General features: G+C 44.7%; 1 non-coding gene across 1 annotated transcript in view; it reads left to right on the forward strand.

Annotated features, from left to right (window-relative positions):
* Positions 1-20,567, forward strand: part of LOC100435258 (uncharacterized) — a 30,738-nt gene extending 10,171 nt beyond the window's left edge. Inside the window, exons 4-12 of the transcript XR_008518057.2 lie at positions 385-545; positions 2,471-2,603; positions 6,005-6,093; positions 6,582-6,705; positions 9,074-9,621; positions 14,815-15,112; positions 17,361-17,448; positions 18,315-18,440; positions 20,317-20,567. This is a non-coding gene — a transcript (uncharacterized LOC100435258). The remainder of the gene's footprint in view (positions 1-384; positions 546-2,470; positions 2,604-6,004; positions 6,094-6,581; positions 6,706-9,073; positions 9,622-14,814; positions 15,113-17,360; positions 17,449-18,314; positions 18,441-20,316) is intronic.
* The last annotated feature ends 2,025 nt before the right edge of the window (positions 20,568-22,592 follow it).

The following is a 22,592-nucleotide window of genomic DNA, read 5'->3' on the forward strand; positions in this document are numbered from 1 at the left end:
TTAGCAATTTCTCTAACCTTTTTTCAAGGCTCTTAGTTTCCTTGCATTGGGTAAGAGCATGCTTCTTTAGCTCGGAGGAGTTTGTTATTACCCACCTTCTGAAGCCTACTTCTGACAATTCGTCAAACTCATTCTCCGTCCAGTTTTATTTCCTTGCTGGCAAGGAGTTGTGATCCTTTGGAGGAGAAGATGCGTTCTGGGTTTTGGAATTTTCAGCCTTTTCGTGCTGGGTTTTCCTCATCTTTGTGGATTTATCTACCTTTGGTCTTTGATGTTGGTGACCTTCAGATGGGGATTTTATGTAGACGTCCTTTTTGTTGATGTTCATACTATTCCTTTCTGTTTGTTAGTTTTCCTTCTAACAGTCAGGCCCCTCTGCTGCAGGTCTGCTGGAGTTTGTTGGAGGTCCACTCCTGACCCTGTTTGCCTGGGTATCACCAGCAGAGGCCTGCAGAACAGCAAAGATTGCTGCCTGTTCCTTCCTCTGGGAAGCTTCGTCTCAGAGGGGCACCTGTCAGATGCCAGCCGGAGCTCTCGTACATGAGGTATGTGTCAACTCCTGCTTGGAGGTGTCTCCCAGTCAGGAGGCATGGGGGTCAGGGACCCACTTGAGGCAGTCTGTCCCTTAGCAGAGCTTGAGTGCTGTGCTGGGAGATCCGTTGCTCTCTTGAGAGCCTGCAGGCAGGAACATTTAAGTCTGCTGAAGCTGCACCCACAGCCGCCCCTTCCCCCAGGTGCTCTGTCCCAGGGAGATGGGAGTTTTATCTATAAGCCCCTGCGTGGGGCTGCTGCCTTTCTTTCAGAGATGCCCTGCCCAGAGAGGAGGAATCTAGAGAGGCAGTCTGGCTACAGCGGGTTTGCCAAGCGGCCGTGGGCTCTGCCCAGTTTGAACTTCCCGGAGGCTTTGTTCATAATGTGAGGGGAAAACTGCCTACTCAAGCCTCAGTAATAGCAGACGCCCCTCCCCACACCAAGCTTGAGCATCCTAGGTCAACTTCAGACTGCTTTGCTGGCAGTAAGAATTTCAAGCCAGTGGATCTTAGTTTGCTGGGCTCCGTGGTGGTGGGACCTGCTCAGCTAGACCACATGGCTCCGTGGCTTCAGCCCCCTTTCCAGGGGAGTGAACGGTTCTGTCTTGCTGGCATTCCAGGCACCACTGGGGTATGAAAAACAACTCCTGCAGCAAGCTCCATATCTGCCCAAATGGTCGCCCAGTTTTGTGCTTGAAACCTAGGGCCCTGGTGGCGTAGGCACAGGAGGAAATCTCCTGGTCTGTGGGTTGAGAAGACCATGGGAAAAGCATAGTGTCTGGGCCTGGATGCACCATTCCTCACAGCACAGTTCCTCATGACTTCCCTTGGCTAGGGGAAGGAGTTCCCCGACCCCTAGTGCTTCCCCAGTAAGGCAGTGCCCCACCCTACTTTGGCTTGCCTTCCATGGGCTGCACCCACTGTCTAACGAGTCCCAGTGAGATGAGCCGGGTACCTCAGCTGGAAATGCAGCAATCACCCGCCTTCTGCCTTGATCTCGCTGGGAGCTGCAGACCAGAAGTATTACTATTTGGCCATATTGCTGTCGTTTTCTTTGTTTTGTTTTGTTTTTTTTCTGTTTTTTTTTTTTTTTTTTTTTAGACAGAGTCTCACTCTGTCACCCAGGCAGGAGTGCAGTGGTGCAACTTCAGCTCACTGCAACCTCTGACTCCCAGGCTCAAGTGATTATCCCACCTCAGCCTCTTGTGTAGCGGGAACTACAGGCACAAGCCACCGTGCCTGATTAAGTTTGTTTTTTTAATATAAGTTTTGTAGAGATGAGGTCTCACTATGTTGCCCAGGCTGGGATTCTCTGGCTCTTAATAAATAATTGCTTTTTAAATCTTTCACAAAGGAAACCTTGAGTGAGTGAATAATCAAAAGGTGATAGATTGTTTAGTTTCTATTTTCTGTGGCATGAAGGTCAGTGAAGCTCAGGATGGGTGTGAGTAAGATGCTTGTGCTAAGCATGCTCCCTGCCCCACAGTCAGTCTGCATGAGCCACTATTTCTAATAAGACTGTGGATGGAGTGATATAATCACCTCTAACCATATCAAATGTTACATGTAAGTTTCAGATTTTGAGACATGAGTTGATAAGATTTGAAGTTCAAAGATCATGACTTTAGTACTTCCTGAGTAATCAACTGAAATATGTTTTACATATGTGTTTTCCAAATTGCTGACCATTCATTATAAGTGCTTCTGAATTTAAAGGAGGTACTTGATGTATAGATAAGAAATTACCTTTAAATTCTGGAGGTCTACCCTCAAAGTGTATACAGAGGTTTAATTGGATGTAAGACACAGGATCACCCTTAGGGTTCTGTTTTTTGTCTATTTAATAAAACCCAAACTGTAGTATGCTTTACGTGCCTTTAGAATCATATAAATAAACTGCTGTTAAGTAATGTTCCCAGCTGTTATTGTTTCTGTTACAGGTGAAAAGCTATCACAGAGTTAAAAGAAGACAAGCTGAAATGATGCAGGCTGCTCCTACGCTGGAAATTTGTTCATTAAAATTCTCCCAATAAAGCTTTACAGCCTTCTGCAAAGAAGTCTTGCGCATCTTTTGTGAGTTTTATTTCTAGCTTTTTGAAGCTGTGAAATATGTATCATTCTTTGAAATTTTATATTCTAACTGTTTGAGCTGGTATGTAGAGACATCATTCTTTTTTTTTTTTTCTTTCTTTTTTTCTCTTTTGAGACGGAGTCTCACTCTGTTGCTTAGGCTAGAGTGCAGTGGCGTGATCTCTGCTCACTGCAACCCCCGCCTCCTGGATGCAAGCAATTTCTGCCTCAGCCTCCCGAGTAGCTGGGATTATAGGAGCCCACCACCCACCCAGCTAAGTTTTGTATTTTTAGTAGAGACGGGGTTTCACCATCTTGGCCAGGGTGCTCTTGAACTCCTGACCTTGTGATCCACCCACCTCGGCCTCTCAAAGTGTTGGGATTACAGGCGTCAGCCACCGCGCCCGGCGGAGACATAATTCTTATATATTGGTTTTCTATCCAGCAGCCTTGTGAAATATGCTTATGAATTCTAAAAGTTTACTTCTAGACGGTTTTCAGTCTTCAACATACAGAATCATACCATCGTTGAATAAGAACAATTTTGTTTCTGCCATTTTTTTTTCTTTTTCCTTTTGTATTTTTTGTAGAGACGGGGTTTTGCCATGTTTCCCGGGCTGTTCTTGAACTTCTGAGTGCAAGTGATGCACCTGCCTCACCTCCCACAGTGCTGGGATTACTGCTCTGGGCCACTGTGCTGGGCCTGTTGTTGCCATTGTAAATAGTTTCATTTCCTTTTCTGATTTTATGGCATTGTGCAGACCCACCTGTTACAATGGTGACAGTGGACATCCTTGTCTTATCCCTGATGAGAAACCGAAAAATTTCAACATTTCACCATTCTATTTACTGTCCTTTTTTTGTGGACGGACTTTATCAGAGTAAGTCATTCCATTCTATTCTAAATTTGCTGAGAGTATTCATTTCAATATATGTTAAGTTTCATCAGTGCATCTATTTTGTTTATAACAGCATTTTTTTCCCATTCATCTGTTAATGTAGTGAATTAGATTTGATAACTTTGTACATTTTTCTCTTCTATTTTTAAAAATTGAGACAGGGTCTCATTCTATCACCCAGGCTGGAGTGCAGTGGTGTTATCAGAGCTCACTGCATCCTTGACCTTCTCGGCTCAAGCGATCCTCCCACCTCAGGCTTCTAAGTAGCTGTGACTATAGGTACATGTAACCATTCCCAGCTAATTTTTCTTTTCTTTTCTTTTTTTTTTTTGTAGTGATGAGATTTTCTCATGTTGCTTAGGCTGGTCTCGAACACCTGAGCTCAGGCGATCTGCCCAGCTCAGCCTCCAAAAATACTAGTACTACAGGCATGAGTCTTGGCCTGGCCGGTTTTTCTTATACAAGGGTCTTCTCTATGTAAAGACTAAACTTATCTGTACCTTTGTGAGGGTGGGCTAAGAGCATGATGAAATTTATCATTCTATTGATTTAAAGAAAACTATCCTTGACTTTCCAGTGTGTAAGTCCATGGAAGCATAATTCTGTTGAAAGCATATATTGTTATGGGTGTTGGGAACCCTGCACTTTCTGCTGCTGTGGGAGCGTGTCCTTGGAGGTACCTTTCGTTTGTTTTCTCAACTCCAAACATCTCAGGACCATGGGTTGTGACTGGTAAGGAATGTGTCTTGCGAGTTTCAAGATGGAGTTGATTTTCACATGGTGTCACTCTGGCTTTCCTGTTTCTCTAATACTGGCACTTCTCTTTCTGTGATTCTGATGCTACAAATGATAGATATCGTTTTAGTATTTTCTTACGAGTCCTAGAGATTGTATTCATTTTTCTTTCAGTCTCTTTCTCTGACTTGTTCACATTGAACAATTTCTTTTTGGGGTAGGTTGCTATTTCTGTTTTCGCAGGTGGTTTACCTGTCTTCCCAGGCAGTCACTGTGGTCCTTGTCCCCATGGTGGGGCCAGGGCAAGAGAGGGCCCTGGAGGGGAGGGGGGTTTAGTTGAAGATGGAGTGAGTTTTGAGGGGAGCACTATTTGAGGTATTTGAGTCCCAGAGGCATAGGAAACCGCAGAGGGAGGTCGGATTCCATTATCCTCAGTGGGGATATGAATCGAGGGTTTGGGGCGTGGGGCTGGGAACGGCAGCCCTCCCCAGCCTGCAGCTGCGCATGCTCATTGGCTCCCGCCTCAGTGCGCATGTTCACTGGGCGTCTTCTGCTCAGCCACTTTACCCACGTGGTAAAGTGAGCTGTGAGGGTGTGTGGTAAAGTAAGGGAGCTGTGAGGGTGTGTGGTCTTGTTCCTGTCGTCTGGAATCTTTTTCCTCTACTGAGATTCATCTGATAGGTCTGCAGGCCAGTCCTCCCGGGGTCTGAAGTGTGAGTGAGGGTGAAGAGCAGGCAGTGTGCTTCAGGTGGGTCCGTCGGGTCCTGCTTCGTGGTCTGTGGCCTCTGAGGGAGAAGGGCCTCGAGGCTTCTGAAAGGGAAGGGGCTCCTGGCCTCTGAAAGAGAAGGGCCTTGAGGTCGTCCTCCTTCTCTCAAAGGCTGTGAGGCCACCATCCGCTTTGTGGTCGTGAAGGGGCCAGGACAAGGAGGAAGGTGGGCCACGGAGGGGAGGCGGTCAGGGGCTCAGGTGAAGAAGGGGCGATTGCTGGGTGTGCTGTCAGAGGGATGGAAGTCCGGAGGTGCCAGGAATACCCGACACGGGAGATCCCTGAATGAGGTCCCGGACAGGTGCGAGGAAGGTGGTAAAGAAGGGACCTGGCACCTGGGAAGACTGCGGGCTGGTGAGTGCCCCTGAGCTTTGTGGAGTGGGGAGCCCCGAGTGAGAAGCATCGCAAGATCTCACCTCCGCCATGGAAGGTCCGGAAACAGTGGGAAGGACTGGGAGAGGCTGTGTGGTCCAATCAAACTTGATTTGAGAGGGGTGAATGGCTCTAGTAAGTGGGAGCGTGCCCAAAGTAGCAATCACGAGAATTATGATTCGCTAATGTTTTCATGTGGAGTCCACTTGTGAAACTAAACCTCATCAGAAATGACCTCTGTCAGCGGGGCGCCGTGGGCGCCTGTAGTCCCAGTTACTCGAGACGCTGAGGTGGGAGGATCCCTAGAGCGGGAGGTCGAGGCTGCAGTGAGCTGTGATCGCGCCGCTGCACTCTGCCAGAGCAACACAGGGAGGCTGCGGGACCAAAAGAAATTTAGAAAAAAAATGTCCTCTGCGTTTTGTCACACGCCTTAAGATGATTGCTCTGCCAGCTTGGCCAGCATAAGTCGCTTTGTAGGCACTCAGAAAACGTACACACGTATGCTTAACTCTGGGACTTATTTTGAAAGTATTTTCAAAATTAAAAAGACAAGTTAACATTTATCCATGGAGGTGATCTAACATAGCAGCCCTTTCGAGGGCATGTTCCCAATCACGGTTGTCTGTTTTCAGTGTGAAATGTGAGTTGGCGAGGAAGATCAACCTATCGGTCTAGACCAAGACGCTATGTAGAGCCTCCTGAAATGATTGGGCCTATGCGAGTGAGTGCTTAAACGTTAATTCGATGTTTTCTATTAGCAGAAATTAATTTTTGTGATAGTGTTGTTGCATTAGTGTGGAAATGCTGATAAAGGTCTTTCCTGCTCATAAAAAATGATGATGGCATCTCATGAAGGAAACATTGATTCTGGAGGATTTTTTTTCCTCTCGTGTTCTTCAGCTTTTGCCCATGACTTCTTTCTCATGCTTTGTTTGTTAATGACAGATTGTGCACATCTATTCCAACACGGAGTATAATAGCTTCCAAAGTCCTCGTGCGTCACTTTTCTCATAGTAACCTTCCTATGGGTCGAGTAACCTTATTGGGCATAGAGCATAGAGTTGGAGAAATGTCTTTAGGCTTAGTTATGATCAGAAATAGCTATGTATTCTGTGCATATATATATGCATATATATGTATATATACATATATAATCATGTATTAGTAACAAAACTTTTTTTTATGTGCACACCCACACATATTCCCCAGCCCGAGCAGTTCAGTGAAGAAGAAGTGGAACCACCACAACCTGAAGAAGGGGAACCAGCAACTCAAAGTCAGGATCCTGCACCTGCTCAGCAGGGAGAGGATGAAGGAGCATCTGCAGGTCAAGGTGAGGGAAAGGGAAGAAGAATGTCTGCTGGTGTGCATGTGTGTGTGTGTGTGTGTGTTATGCATTGTTACACAGCAGGAACAGGAGGAAAGAAAACAATGGAAAGAATGCCTGAAATTGACTGGAAAAGCGAGGAGGCTATGTAGTTTGCAGCTTAGCTTAGGCAAATCCCTCACTATGATAAAATTTCTCATCTTTATGAATGAGAGAATGGAGGCGCGGGGATTGTGTTTTATCCAAGAACCCTTGACTGGTGAATACAAAATTTGTATTTTGTTCCAAGGTTTGTGTCTTCCTACCATCTATGTTGCTGTAAAAAAGGAAATGATTTTGCTGAAAATGCTTAAAACTCAAAGGCTTTACTGTAAGGTAGCTTAGTACTGACCTAAGAATAGACCCAGTTCAGAGGAGCAGGAGCAGCTCCAAAAACCGAGTCGCTGAATGTTGGCCCCCGTTTCCTTTGATTGATATTTTTATATGATACATTTGATAAAAGCTGGATAAATGAGGATACTGCCATACAGATAGCTGGTTTAGTTATTTTGTAAGTGGCTTTTAGGAGGTGATTAAATCCTTTTATGGTTAGAAAAAGCAAAAAAGGAATTATCCTGAGATTAACATTGAGATAGAAATAATTTCTCCTAGATAAAATATTTTCGAACAAAATATTTATGTAACTGAGGTCATGGATTTTTCCAGGGATGCACTGTTAAAAGTTTCTAGAATCTGACTGACAGCAATGCCCATTAATTGCTGTCCACCCACTCCCTTATTCTCAGTGTGGGACAGTATATTTTCTGTGATTCACAAACAATGTTATATTTGGTGCTTTGTTCTTCATGGGATTCATTTATGGAATATTACATTTAGGACCTTTGGACCTAAATATAACTTTATTTGAACAAAATGAAGTTTCTATTTACCTCAGTATGTAATGGGTGTCATGACTGTAAGATTTTCCATAGTCCTCAAATCCATTCAGCTAATCAATCCTTCAGAAATTTACATTGTAATTGTAACTGAAATCCTATCCATGTTGTAGACTTCAGATTTCTTAGCTGATGTACACTGCTCTTGGTACTCTATGGCTGAATATAAGCATTATACATGTCCTGTGGTTTATCCTTAGATTGTCATTTAGGAGAAAAGTCTCAAGCTGGGCTGCATGCTGTGCATGCATAGTCCCAGCTACTTGGGAGGCTGAGGTGAGAGGATTGTTTGAGCCCTGGAGTTCAAGCCCAGCCTGGGAAACATAGCAAGACCTCATCACTAATAAATAAACAAACAAACAAACAGATAACTAAAGGTTTCATGGTATAGGAAAACACAGATGCAAAGTTTGTGCCTAGTTGCTTGTAATGTTGCAAACATAACTCCTTAGTGAACTGTATCACTTAAAAATAGTTAAGATGGTAAATTTTAGGATATGTGTATTTTTTACCATAATTTAAAAAAACCTCCTGTCCTCCTAAAGTTCAGTGTAATTGTCATATATTCTTTTAAATTTTTACTGTATCTATTTTCAAGGCATAACATTATGGAAAATTTGCAAGAATAGTACAATGAACTCATATAGTTTTCACCTGGATTCACCAATTGTTAATAGCTTTCGCTTCGTAGGTTTCATATCTCTTCCCTCCCTCTCTCACCCTGCTGCCCACACACTCACACACACACACATACGGATATATGTTTACTGTTATTAATGCTGAATTGTTTCGATAAAGTTTCAGGTATTATGACCCTTTACACCAAGTACTTGAGGGTGTGTATATCATCAGAGCAAAGAATAAGTAATTCCTTGGATCACTACTGCAGAAAAATCAAAATCAGGAAATTTAACAATGAGAAAATGCAGTCATTTATTACACAGTGTATACTCAAATTTTGCCAGTTCTGCAGACAATTTCTTTTTTCCTTTGTTGAGACGGTGTCTCTCTCTGTTGCCCAGGTTGGAGTGCAGTAGTGCAATCTTGGCTCACTGCAACCTACACCTCCCAGGTTGAAGGGTTTCTCATGCCTCAGCCTCCCATGTAGCTGGGACTACAGGGCCCGGCCACCGTGCCTGCGTAATGTTTCCTTTTTTTTTTTGTTTGTATTTTTAGTAGAGATAGGGTTCGCCCTGTTGTCCAGGCTGGTCTTGAACTTCTGACCTCACCTGATCTGCCCACCTTGGCATCTGAAAATGTTTGGATTACAGGTGTGATAGAACAGGAATTAAAAGAAATTAAAGAATGTGTAAGCAAAAACTCAGTTGTATGTAAGAAAACCCAATTTCCCCTGAGGAAGAGAAAGAGCTGGAGTCCTTTAAAATTAACTGCCTGTTTTTCCTTCTGTGGCTAGTGAGTCTTATCTCTCCCTTTCCCAGGCATTGTGAAGACCCTGTTTCTCTAGTTGTGCGGCTGCAAGGTCACTAGACAGATAATCTCAAGTCGTAAAACATGTTGTTCCTTGAAAAGTAAGAAATAATGTAATGCATGTTTCAATTGAGTAACTGTATTTGTTTCTCACTTCTGTAATACACTTCCCCTGCACAGATCTCCCCTTGCCCCACGAAATGCTTAGAAGATAGCTTGACTCTTTGTTTGGGGCTCAGTCCTTTGGATGTTAATCCGACTAGGTCGGTGCATTAAATAATTAAATAATTCCTCCTCAACCCCTCGGTCTCTCTGATTCCTTAATTATCCTGCAGCATTTCTGGTGACCCGGACGGGGATTGGAGATGACAGATTTACTGTCTCCTTTGCCTGTGGGACTAGAGCCCCAGGGCCGGGGGAGACCTCGTATCCAAGGCGTGCTGTAGGGGAGCTTCACCTGGATGGAGACTGGCTCTCCCTGCATCCCAGTGGCCTAGCTGGCTGCACAACGGAACTGGAGACGGGGCTGCAGCATGATACCAGCACTTCAGGAACCACAGTAAGGAGAAAGGGCCCAAGGCAGGAAAGCCTGTCCCATAGGGACGAAGGGGAGCTTGATCACCTCTCGGGGACCGACCTCTAATTCAACCCAGAGTGGCTGGGGGCAGCAGGAGTGGCGTGCCAATTTGGATGAACTTCGTGTCCCCCTAATAAAGTGAAAGTGGTTCAGTGGTGGAGAAAATGGGCCGATAGAGTAGCAAGTGCAGCAAGGAAGAGCTTGCTGGCAGGGTGCAAGAGTGGCTTGCCACCCCAACTGGGAGTGTGTGGGTGTGTGTGTGGACCTACCCAGGACACGAGAGAGGCTTGTTTCGTCTGATGAGGAGTCCTGGGGTAGGAGTGGTGTGTATGTGTGTGAATGTGGGAGCCTAACTAGGCTCACCCAGGACACGGGAGAGGCCCGTTTCGCCCGATGAGGAGTCCTGGGTCAGGGGACATGTGTGAAAATGTGTGAAAGAGACGGTCTTGGGAGAGGCCAATGCGGGGAGTGACGTGGGGAAGCACAGATCCCTTAGCGCAGGCTGCGTGCTCTGAGGCAAGTGCGGGGGAAATCAGACCTAGGACGTTGTGTACAGCTGATAGGACCAGCTCCACGGCCACAGCAGGCTATGAGAGGGGAAGGCACGTTCCTGGCTAAGCAGCCTCTGAAACTCCCATAATAGGACCCAGTCTGGTGGACCCGAGAGCGAAAGTGCGCCACAAGGGAGGAAATGGCAGGAAAAGTGTTGAAACCAACTCCTTTGGAGTGCATGATGAAAAAATTTAAAAAAGGATTTAGAGGTGATTATGGGATGAAACTGGATGCTCAAAAGTTAAAGACATACTGTGAATTAGAATAGCCCTCTTTTAGTTTTGGATGGCTGGCCGAAGGCACTACAGAGAAATTGGCCATGTGTTTTAAGGTGGTGACTAGGGTCAGAGGACAGCCAGGGCATTGAGACCTCGTCTTTACATTGATTGATGACTAAATGAATGCAGCCCTGCCTAGCAGTTTATTGTAGAATGCTCGCAGCTCACGCTGAGAGAAACCAGCTGCTCTGGCGGCTAGAGAGTTAAAGGGAAAGTCACAGAGGCTTGTAACTCCAGAAGTAAAAAGTGAAAAGTAAAAGCCAAAAGTGAAAGTAAAAATCAGCTGCCCTGGCAGCTATGGAAACAAAAGAAAAGTCTGAGGAAGGAGAAAACCAGTTTTGCAAGAACCACAGGAGGGAATAGAGACCCCTCCTCCCTACATTCCAATCTACCCACCTTTACCAAGGCTAACTGCCCCTAAGGAGTTAAGTTCAAAGAGATACAGGCTCCCAGTCTCACAGGAGAAGGAGAAATCAGAGCTCCAGGAAGTTAAAGTGAAAAGCTAGAAAAGTCAGGCAGGCCGTCTCAGGTCTGGCCGTGCCGAAGTTATGCTTATGCCTCTTACGAGGACAAAAGGACCCCCATTTGGACCCAGATGACGCAATCTGGCTTCAACACCTACGAAGGTGCTGAGAAACACTTCTGCAAAGGCTAAAGGATGGTAAAAGAAAAAGACAACCAATGTAAAAAATCTCAGAGGTGCTCCAGGGCGCAGATAAAAGCACCAGCCAGTTTTAAGAAAGACTTTGTGAGGCATTTTGGGTGTACACTCTGTTTAACCCCAAGGCTGCTGAAAATCAGCCCATGGTGAATACAACATTTGTAAGTCAGGGCCAAGGAGATATTAGGCATAAATTGCAGAAGTTAGAAGCTCTGTAGGTGTGAATGCTACTCAGCTTATTAAAGTGGCTACCAAGGTGTACATTAACTGAGATCAAGAGGCAAAGAAGAAAGCTGATCGGAGGCTTAAGAAAGGCTCATTTACTAGCAGCAGCCCTTACAGGAAGAGAAGCTGGCTCTTTGCAAGGAGACATGGACGCGGGCGTGAACGCAGTCATGGAAAAGGCTAGTCTGGACAGGAGTTTGAAAGCCGGCCGAGGCTAGAGAGAGATTAATGTGCATGGTGCAAAAGGAAAGGACACTAGAAGGATAAATGCCAAAAGAATAAAGAGAATGGTCAATGGTCTAACACCCAAGAGCGGCATTCGGTTGCTAGTTGTGGTGCTTCCAAGGCAGATCCTGATCTGATCGGCTTAGCGGGGGCCGAGAATTTAGCAGACTGAGACAGACCGGGCTGCATCCTTTTAGGCCCCGGGGAGCCTATGGTCTCTATGGAAGTAGGGGGCCGATTAATGGATTTTTTTTTGTCGATATTGGTGCCGATTTCTCTGTGGTAACCCACCCAATTAGCGCCCCCACAAAGAACTGTGCTACTATCGTAGGGGGTACAGGGGCCAAAGAAAAGAGACCTTTTTGCAAATCCAGGAGATGTGTTATTAGGGGACAAGAAGTGCAGCATGAGTTTCTATATATGCCAAATTGTCGAGTGCCCTTGTTAGGAAGAGACTTACTCCAGAAACTGCAGGCACAAATTTCCTTTACACCTAAAGGGAATATGACACTGGAGTTTGGAAAGTCTAAGGCAATGGTGTTGCCTCTAACTGTCACAAAGGCTGAGGAATGGCGGCTCTATGAACTGTGTGCCAGAAGGCTACCGGAGCCGGACCTACACAATTAAGTGGGGAATGCTTTTCAAGGAACCAGGTGTATAGGCTGAGGACAACCCCCCTGGACTTGCTGCAAACAGACCCCTGGTGGTAGTAGAGCTTAACCCTCATGCTGCCCCAGTACGAGTCCATCAATACCCCTACCTAGAGAGGGAATTGATGGCATAACAAAACATTTAAATCGGCTCTATGAACATAGGATTATAGTGAAATGCAAGTCCTCCTGGAATACTCCTCTGCTGCCTGTGCGCAAGCCAAATGGTGAATACAGGCCAGTTTACGAAGTGCCCAGGGACAAGGCAAAAGTCTGTTTTCGGGAGGTTGGATATCTAGGATTCATGGTATCCCAAGGCCAGCGCAGGCTTGGAAGTGCATGCAAGGAGGCTGTATGTGCATTGCCCACCCCAGTTTCAAGGCAGCAGGTCAAGAAATTTCTGGGTGCAGCGGGATTCTGCCGAATCTGGATTCCAAACTTCTCCCTTACAGCAAGGCCCTTATATGAGGCTACCAAAGGAAAAGAAAGAGAGCCCCTTGTATAGGAAAAGGAACAGCAAAAGGCCTTCAAAGATATAAAGGAAGCTCTCATCCAAGCCCCGGCGCTAGGGTTGCCAGATGTAAAAAAACCCTTCTTTTTGTATGTGGATGAACGGAAGGGAATGTCAGTTGGAGTCTTCACTCAGTTGTGGGGCTCTTGACATCGGCCGGTAGCATACTTATCCAAGAGAGTGGACTTGGTGTCCTTAGGTTGGCCCCACTGCCTCAGGGCGCTGGCAGCTACTGCAATCCTTATAGAAGATGCCAACAAGCTAGCCCTAGGTCAGAAGATAATAGTCCGGGTGCCACATGCTGTAGTCACCTTAATGGAGCAAAGAGGACATCGTTGGCTGTCCAACTCTAGAATGCTAAAGTATCAAGGGCTTCTGTGTGAAAATCCCCAGATAACACTGGAAACTGTAAATACTGCCTGTGGAGGAACCCGATTGGAAGGATGGTGGGTTACCTCACTGCTGGCAGGACCTTCCCCACTGTTGCATAAATACGGTGAACGAGCCGGGAAGATCTCAGAGATACCCCCTTGGAGAGCCCAGATGTTGAATACTTCACTGATGGTAGCAGTTTCATAACAGATGAGGTGTGATATGCAGGGTATGCAGTAGTGATCCAATACTCGGTGGTTGAGGCTCAAGCCTTACCTTCTGGGACTTCTGCTCAGAAGCCTGAATTAATAGCATTAACCAGAGCACTGTTATTGGCCAAGGGGAAGAAAGTAAAGATATATAATGATTCAAGATATGCTTTTGCAACCCTGCATGCCTATGGGGCAGTATACAAAGAGAGAGGACTATTGGCTACTGAAGGAAAAGAAATAAAAAATAAAGAGGAAATTTTGCAATTATTAGAAGCCATATGGGCTCCAGAGAAGGTGGCTGTTATTCATTACAAAGGACACCAAATCGGGAAAAGCTATGAGGCACGGAGCAACAGAAAGGCAGACCAAGAGGCTAGACAGGCAGCAATGAGCAAGGCTTTACCTGAAGAAAGAATTCTAGCAATGCCTCTCCTTATAGAGCCCCCTTTACTGCAGGTAACCAATTACTCTTCAAGGGAAAAAGCTTGGTTTGGTCAGGAAACAGGAAAATATATTAAAAATGGATAGTGGCTATTCTCTGACGGGAGGCTAGCTGTCCCAGAAACAAAAGCCCCAAGGTTTGTGAAGCAGATCCATCAAGGAACACACATTGGAAGGACGACTAGAAACTCTGATAGGTTGGCATTTCTATGTGCCACGGCTCTCTGCCATCACCCGTGCTGTTTTTGAACAATGTCTATCCTGTGCCCGGAATAATCCAAAACAAGGACCTACTCGACCTCCCGGAATTCAGGAAGCAGGAACTGTTCCTTGTGAGAACCTGCTTGTAGACTTTACTGAGTTACCTCGAGCAGGAGGTTACCGGTATATGCTAGTGTTTGTTTACACCTTCTCAGGGTAGGCTGAGGTCTTCCCCACCAGAACTGAAAAGGCATGAGAGGTGACAAAGGTGCTACTAAAAGACATCATACCAAGATTTGGGTTGCCTTTAACCCTAGGATCAGACAGTGGTCCTGCACTTGTGGCAGAAGTAGTACAACAGCTGACTCAACTTTTAAAGATCAAATGGAAACTGCACACAGCCTACTGACCACAGAGTTCAGGGAAGGTGGAATGGATGAACTGGACACTCAAACAGCTACTAAAAAAGTTTAGCCAGGAAACTCACGATGGGATCAGGTCTTGCCCATGGTCCTCCTCCAGTTCAGGTGTACACCTACAAAACAAACTGGGTATTCGCCCTATGAAATATTGTTCAGAAGGCCACCCCCAATCATTAATCAAATTAGAGGGGATTTAAAGGAGTTAGGAGAGTTAACCCTTTAGAGACAGATGCAGGCTTTAGGAGTGGCAATGTAGGAGGTGCAAAGCTGGGTAAGGGAAAGGATACCTATAAGTCTAACAGACCCAGTGCATCCACATAAGCCAGGGGACTCTGTCTGGGTTAAAAGGTGGAATCCAACAACCTTGGGGCCCTTATGGGATGGGCCCCATATTGTGATCATGTCTACTTCCACTGCTGTTAAAGTTGCAGGTGTCACACCTTGGATTCACCATAGCCGGCTGAAACCACTGGCAGCAGTGACTCCTGACGATGACCAGTGGATTAGCCAACAAGACCCAGATTGCCCCACCCGAATGATCCTACGGTGAAACCCAACCACCAGTAAGAAGGACGACTGCTCTGCTCTGACCACACCAGAGGCTGATCAGTCTACACACGGCTGAAGCTTGAGGATCCTACAAGCTCTGCTCTAGTCACATCCTGGAAGCTGACTAGTCTATGCACAGCCAAAGCTAAGAGGACCATCTCTGGATAATTAAATGTAAATACAATTTATAAGCCTAGTTATAATTCTGTCAATACTGATTGTTCTGTTGTTATTACTGCAAATGCTGCAAATGTCTATGCTCAGAAGAAGGTTTGCCATGCCCATGTGTAGAAGAAGGTTTGCCATGCCCATGTGTAGTGTAAGCATGTTTCTATTACATACACTGATGTTGTTACCATTTCTGCCTATACTAAAAGGGGAGAAATCTTGAGAAGGTTGCCCACATTGTGTACACACTACCTGGGTAAAAAATACCATAGTTAAAATTCTACCGTACCATACCTACTATAAATGTACAAGAACCAAGTTAAGAACCTACACATACAACCAGAAACAGTCTGCAATGGTTTAACACAAGAGAGGCTTAGCAGGAGCAGCCCTAAACATCTGTACGGAGAACCACAAATCAGATGCCCTGACTGTGACATTCAGTGGTCTACACTAACACAGCTCCAACACTTACATTCAGGAAGGACTGCTCTGCTAAGGAGTATGTCAACCAAACCAAATTGTAAGACAAGGACATGCAATCCTTTAAATTTTACTATCTTAAAGCCAGAGCTACCTTTCTGGTCTACAGGACAGACAGCACTATTACAGGTAAACAGACAAGAAGCAGGCCTTGGAGTTCCACTACTAATTGTCAAAAAGACTAGAAGGACTCAAATGCGTCCAACCCCACAATTTCGGGTCCGTAAGTCATTCTATAAGCATTTTGATCAGTCAGTGCCTGAGCTTCCCCCATCAACCAAAAACTTATTTGTCCAACCAGCTGCAAACATAGCTGGCAGCTTAGGAATTTCCTCATGTTATGTATGTGGAAGAAATAATATGGGGGACCAGTGGCCATGGGAGGCAAAGGAATTAATGCCACAAGATAACTTCACTTAGCCTAACCTTGCCAGTGAACCAACAGCCTCAGCCAATGTTTGGTTGTTAAAAACCTCCATAATTGGAAAATACTGTATTGCCCATTGGGGAAAGGCTTTCACAGAGGGAGTAGGAGAAACAACTTGCCTAGGGCAACAGTATTATGATAAGACTAAAAACAAAACTCTATGGAGAAACGCCCAGAACGACTCCTACTTACCAGATCCAAACCCTTTCTCTCGGTTCTCTACTCTAAGCCACTCTTGGCATCTCTAGAGGCTCCAAATGTTTGGAAAGCACCCTCTGGCCTATATTGGATCTGTGGAGCGTGGGCATATCGGCAACTGCTGGCTAAATGGACAGGGGCGTGTGTGTTAGGAACAATCAAGCCATCCTTCTTTCTAATTCCTCTAAAGCAAAGGGAACTCTTAGGGTATCCAGTTTATGATGAAAATAAAAGAAGAACTAGAAGAAACGTAATCACAAAAATAGACACAAATATCAAAAAGGATGTAGACATAGGAGACTGGAAGGATAATGAATGGCCTCGTGAAGGAATCACTAAATATTATGGGCCAGCTACCTGGGCACAAGATGGGTCATGGGGATATCGCACCTCAATCTATATGCTCAGCTGCATCATAAGGTTGCAGGCAGTCCTTGAAATTATAACCAATGAAGCGTCAAGGGCACTAGATTTATTGGCAATACAAGCAACACAAATGAGAAATGCTATACATCAAAATAGATTGGCTTTAGATTACCTCTTAGCCTCAGAAGGAGGAGTATGTGGAAAATTTAATTTAACCAACTGTTGCCTAGAAATCGATGATAATGGCTGAGCTCTCATGGAAATCACAGCTAGAATGCACAAGTTGGCCCATGTTCCAGTTCAGACTTGGTCCGGATGGTCCTCGGATTCATTGTTTGGAGGATGGTTCTCAACCTTTGGAGGATTCAAAACTCTCATTGGTGGGTTTTTATTTACTCTTGGCATCTGCCTCATCCTCCCTTTTATTTTACCCCTGTTTATTAGGAGTATTCAGTCAACTATAAAGGCAATAGTAACCCGACACATTACCGCACAGTTGATGGCATTAACCAAACATCAGCTGCTGCCAGTAGAAGAAGCAGCTCAGCTCTGCGAAGAGGTGGAAATAGTGGTGCTTTCTATGAACACCTTTGTTATAAAAAGCACCAAAGGGGGGAAATGAAACAGGAATTAGAAGAAATTAAAGAATGTGTAAGCAAAAACTCAGTTGTTTGTAAGAAAACCCAACTCCCCCGAGGAAGAGAAAGAGCTGGAGTCCTTTAAAATTAACTGCCTGTTTTTCCTTCTGTGGCTAGTGAGCCTTATCTCTCCCTTTCCCAGGCATTGTGAAGACTGTTTCTCTAGCTGTGCAGCAGTAAGGTCACTAGACAGATAATCTCAAGTCGTAAAACATGTTGTTCCTTGAAAGGTAAGAAATGATGTAATGTATGTCTTAATTGAATAACTGTCTTTGTTTCTTGCTTCTGTAATACGCTTCCCCCTGCACAGATCTCCCCCCACCCCACGAAATGCTTAAAAGGTAGCGTCACTCTTTGTTTGGGGCTCAGTCCTTTGGATGTTAATCCGACTGGGTCGGTGCACCTAAATAATTAAATACTTCCTCCTCAACTCCTCGGTCTCTTTGATTCCTTAATTATCCCACAGAAGTGAGACCCCACACCCAACCCAGATAATTTTATTGATAGAATTTGTTTTTCTGATCCAGAGTCCAGTTCAGGATCACATCTTGCATGTGCTTTTCAGGTGTTTTTAGTTTCCTTTAATCTGGAATGTTTCCATAATTTGTCTTTGTCATTCATGATACGGACATTTTTGAAGAGGATAGACCAGTTGTTTGGCAGAATGTTCTGCAGTTTGGGCTTTTTCATGTATTTTTTAAAGACCTTTTTTCAACTCAGCATTTATTGGTGGCTACTCACGCCATATAAGAGTCTAAGTGCTAGGAGTGTAAGTGCTGTGAGAGACAGGATTTCAGCCTTGAGTCATTTAATACGAGAAGGACAATCAGAGGTAGAATAACAGAGAAGTGCAAAGGAGACAACAAAGTTGTCTGAGGGCAGTCTTCGGAAAGGAAGAGGGTAATATTTGGAATACCTTATTTTCCTGTTTTCTGCTAACAGACTCCTGAAATAATGTTCCTGGGATTCTTATCAACATATTTATTATTATACTAGCTAAAGCTTTTATATAATAACACCAAGAGCATGAATATTATTTTCGTATTCATATTTCATGTTTTACTGTGTAAATGGATATGTATTTTTTATTTTTAAGGGCTGGAGCCTGAAGCTGATAGCCAGGAACCGGTTCACCCAAAGACTGAGTGTGAGTGTGGAGATGGTCCTGATGGGAAGGAGACAGGCCTGCCAAATCCAGAGGAGATGAAAATGCCTGAAGAAGGTAGGCAATCCATTAGGCATGCAAATTGTAGGGTGTCTGTTTCCACAGTATCGTATTATAATTATTATTACATTTTTGAGACGAAGTCTCACTCTGTCCACCAGGCTGGAGTGCAGTGGTGCCATCTTGGCTCATTGGAAATTCTCCCTTCTGGGTAGAGTGATTCTCCTGTCTGAGCCTCTTGCGGAGCGGGGCTTACAGACATACACCACCGTGCCCAGCTAATTTTTGTATTTATAGTAGAGACAGGGTTTCATTATGTTGCACAGGTTGTTCCCGAACTCCTGACCTCAGGTGATCCACCTACCTTAACCTTTGAAATTGCCAGGATTACACCAGAGAGCCACAATGCCCGACCCAGCATTATATTTTTAATAACACAGGTAACAATACTGCCTCTTTAGTAAGAGAGTTCTTATATAAAGGTTATTTGAAACGTAGTTCAGGCCCCAGCACCCGACTGATCGACTGTCAGATACAGAAACAAACTGAGTCAAAGCTATGTTGAATTAGAAGTTTGAGTATAAATCCTTAAACCAATAGCGCATAATTTTCAGATGCTTTTGTAAAGGTCTGCTTTTCATCAATACATAACACATTTGTAACACCCATCACTTGGTGTGAAAAATGCTGAAGCACTCATGTGGGTTCTAATACCAGCTCTTACAGCCTTGGCGAGATTCTGAGTGAGTCCTTTCACTTCTAAACCTATCTTTGGTTCTTATGAAAGTAGTGAGTTTAAGTCAGAGATTTTAAAACCATTTTCCATTCTGGTTCTTTCATACTCTGATCCTGCTGCATAGAATGCATGGGATACACAGATCATCTGCTTCGCGTGATTTGTTAATGACAAATCATGAAACGCTGGCCTGAGTCATCTGAAAATCTCTGAATTGAGATTTCATTGTCAGTAAGAAAGTGAGCGGGCACTCTGCTTCATCCTAGTTTTTCCGTGTGGAGAGCTGAATATGTAGCGTAAGATCTTGTGAAATTGTGAATTCTCCCTCTTCTTGGTTTGTTTGTTTGTTTGCTTGTTTGAGACAGAGTCTCAGTCTGTCACCCAGGCTGGAGTGCAGTGGTGCAATTTCAGCTCACCGAAACCTCTGGCTCCCAGGCTAAAGCAGTCCTCCCACCTCAGCCTCCTGAGTGGCTGGAACTACATGCACAAGCCACCGTGCCTGACTACATTTTTTTTTTTCATTTTTGTGGAGATGAGGTCTCACTATGTTGCCCAGGCTGGGATTCTCCGGCTTTTAATGAACAATTGCTTCTTAAATCTTTCCCCACGGAAACCTTGAGTGACTGAAATATCAAATGGCGAGAGACCGTTTAGTTCCTATCATCTGTGGCACGTGGGTCAGTGATGCTCAGCATGGGTGTGAGTAAGATGCCTGTGCTATGCATGCTCCCTGCCCCACTGTCAGTCTTCATGAGCCACTATTTCTAATAAGACTGTAGACACACATATGATATAATCATCTCTAACCATATCAAATGTTACATGTAAGTTTCAGCTTTCGAGACATGAATTGATAAGATTTAAAGTTGAAAGACCACGACTCTAATACTTCCCGAGTAATCAACTGAAGTATGTTTCACACATGTGTTTTCCAAATTGCTGACTGTGAATTGTGAGTGCTTCTGAATTGAAAGGAAGCACTTCATGTTCAGGGAGGAAATTACTTTTAAATTCTGCAGGTCTACGCTCAAAGTTTATGCAGAGGTTCAATTGCCTGTAAGACACAGGATCACCCATAGGGTTCTGTTTTTAGTCCATTTAATAAAACCCAAACTGTAGTGTGCTTTGTATGCCTTTAGGGTCATCTGAATAATCTGTTGCTAAGTCATGTTCCCAATTGTTATGTTTCTGTTACAGGTGAAAAGCAATCACAGTGTTAAAAGAAGACACGCTGAAATGATGCAGGCTGCTCCTATGTTGGAAATTTGTTCATTAAAATCCTCCCAATAAAGCTTTACAGCCTTCTGCAAAGAAGTCTTGCGCATCTTTTGTGAATTTTACTTCTAGCTTTTTGAAGCTGTGAAATCTGTATCATTCTTTGAAATCGTGTATTGTAACTCTTTGAGCTGGTATGTAGAGACATCGTTCTTTTCTTTTTTTCTTTCTTTCTTTGTTCTCTTTTGAGACGGAGTCTTGCTCTGTCGCCCAGGCTGGAGTGCAGTGGCGCGATCTCTGCTCACTGCAACCCCGCCTCCCAGATTCAAGCAATTGTCTGCCTCAGCCTCCCGAGTAGCTGGGATTATAGGCACCCACCAGCACGCCTGGCTAAGTTTTGTGTTTTTACTAGAGATGGGCTTTCGCCATCTCGGCCAGGGTGCTCTTGAACTCCTGACCTCATGATTCACCTGCCTCGGCCTCCCAAAGTGCTGGGATTACAGGCGTGAGCCACCGCGCCCGGCGGAGACAACATAATTCTTATATATTGGTTTTCTATCCAGCAGCCTTGTGAAATATGCTTTTGAATTCTAAAGTTTACTTATAGATCGTTTTCAGTCTTCAACATACAGAAACATATCATCCTTGAATAAGAGCAATTTTGTTTCTGCCATTTTTTTTTCTTTTTCCTTTTGTATTTTTTGTAGAGACAGGGTTTTGCCATGTTTCCCGGGCTGTTCTTGAATTTTTGAGTGCGAGTGATGCACCCGCCTCACCTCCCACAGTGCTGGGACTACTGGCGTGGGCCACCGTGCCGGGCCTGTTGTTGCCATTGTAAAGAGTTTCATTTCCTTTTCTGATTTTATGGCATTGCGCAGACCCACCTGTTACAATGGTGACAGTGGACATCCTTGTCTTATCCCTGATGAGAAACCGAAAAATTTCAACATTTCACCATCCTGTTTACTGTCCTTTTTTTGTAGACGGACTTTATCAGAGTAAGTCATTCCATTCTGTTCTAAATTTGCTGAGAGTGTTGATTTGAATATATGTTGATTTTCATCAAACGGTGCATCTATTTCGATTACCACAGCATTTTTTCCCATTCATGTGTTAATATAGTGAATTCGATTGATAAATTTGTCCGTTTTTAGGTTCAATTATTAAAACTTGAGACAGGGTCTCACTCTGTCACCCAGGCTGGAGTGCGGTGGTGTTATCAGAGCTCGCTGCAGCCTTGACCTCCTGGGCTCAAGCGCTCCTCCCACCTCAGCCTCCTGAGTAGCTGTGACTATAGGTACATGCCACCATGCCCAGCGAATTTTTCGATGGCTTTTTGTTTGTTTTTTGTAGTGATGAGATTTTCTGATGTTGCTTAGGCTGGCCTCGAAGTCCTGAGCTCCGGTGATCTGGCCAGCTCAGCCTCCCAAAATACTAGGATTACAAGCGTGAGCCTTGGCCTGGTCTGGTTTTTCTTATTATAGGGGTGTTATCTATATAAAGACTAAACTTAATGTGTGCCTTTGTGTGGGTGGGCTAAGAGCATGATGACATTTATCATTCTATTGATTTAAAGAAAACTATCCTTGACTTACCAGTGTGTAAGTCCATGAAAGCATAATTCTGTTGAAAGCATATATTGTTAATGGGTGTTGGGAACCCTGCACTTTCCGCTGCTGTGGGAGCACGTCCTTGGAGGTACCTTTCATCTGTTTTCTCAACTCCAAACATCTTAGGACCATGGGTTGTGACTGGTAGGACCACGTATCTTGCTATTTTCAAGACGGAGTTTATTTTCACGTGGTGTCACTCTGGCTGTCCTGTTTCCCTAATACTGTCACTTCTCCTTCTGCGATTCTGATGCTACAAATGATAGATATCGTTTTAGTATTTTCTTACGGGTCCTAGCGATTGTATTCATTTTTCCTTCAGTCTCTTTCTCGGACTTGTTCACATTGAACAATTTCCTTTTGGGGTAGGTTGCTATTTCTGTTTTCGCAGGTGGTTGACCTGTCTTCCCAGGCAGTCACAGTGGTCCTTGTCCCCATGGTGGGGCCAGGGCAAGAGAGGGCCCTGGGTTGGGGGTGGGGTTCAGTTGAAGATGGGGTGAGTTTTGAGGGGAGCACCACTTGAGTCCCAGAGGCATAAGGAACCAGCAGAGGGAGGTGGGATTCCCCTATCCTCAGTGAGGATGGGAATCGAGGGTTTGGGGCGTGGCGCTGGGAACGGCAGCCCTCCCCAGCCCACAGCCGCGCATG

This window comes from Pongo abelii, chromosome X (assembly GCF_028885655.2).
Source record: "Pongo abelii isolate AG06213 chromosome X, NHGRI_mPonAbe1-v2.0_pri, whole genome shotgun sequence".
Lineage (NCBI taxonomy): Eukaryota > Metazoa > Chordata > Mammalia > Primates > Hominidae > Pongo > Pongo abelii.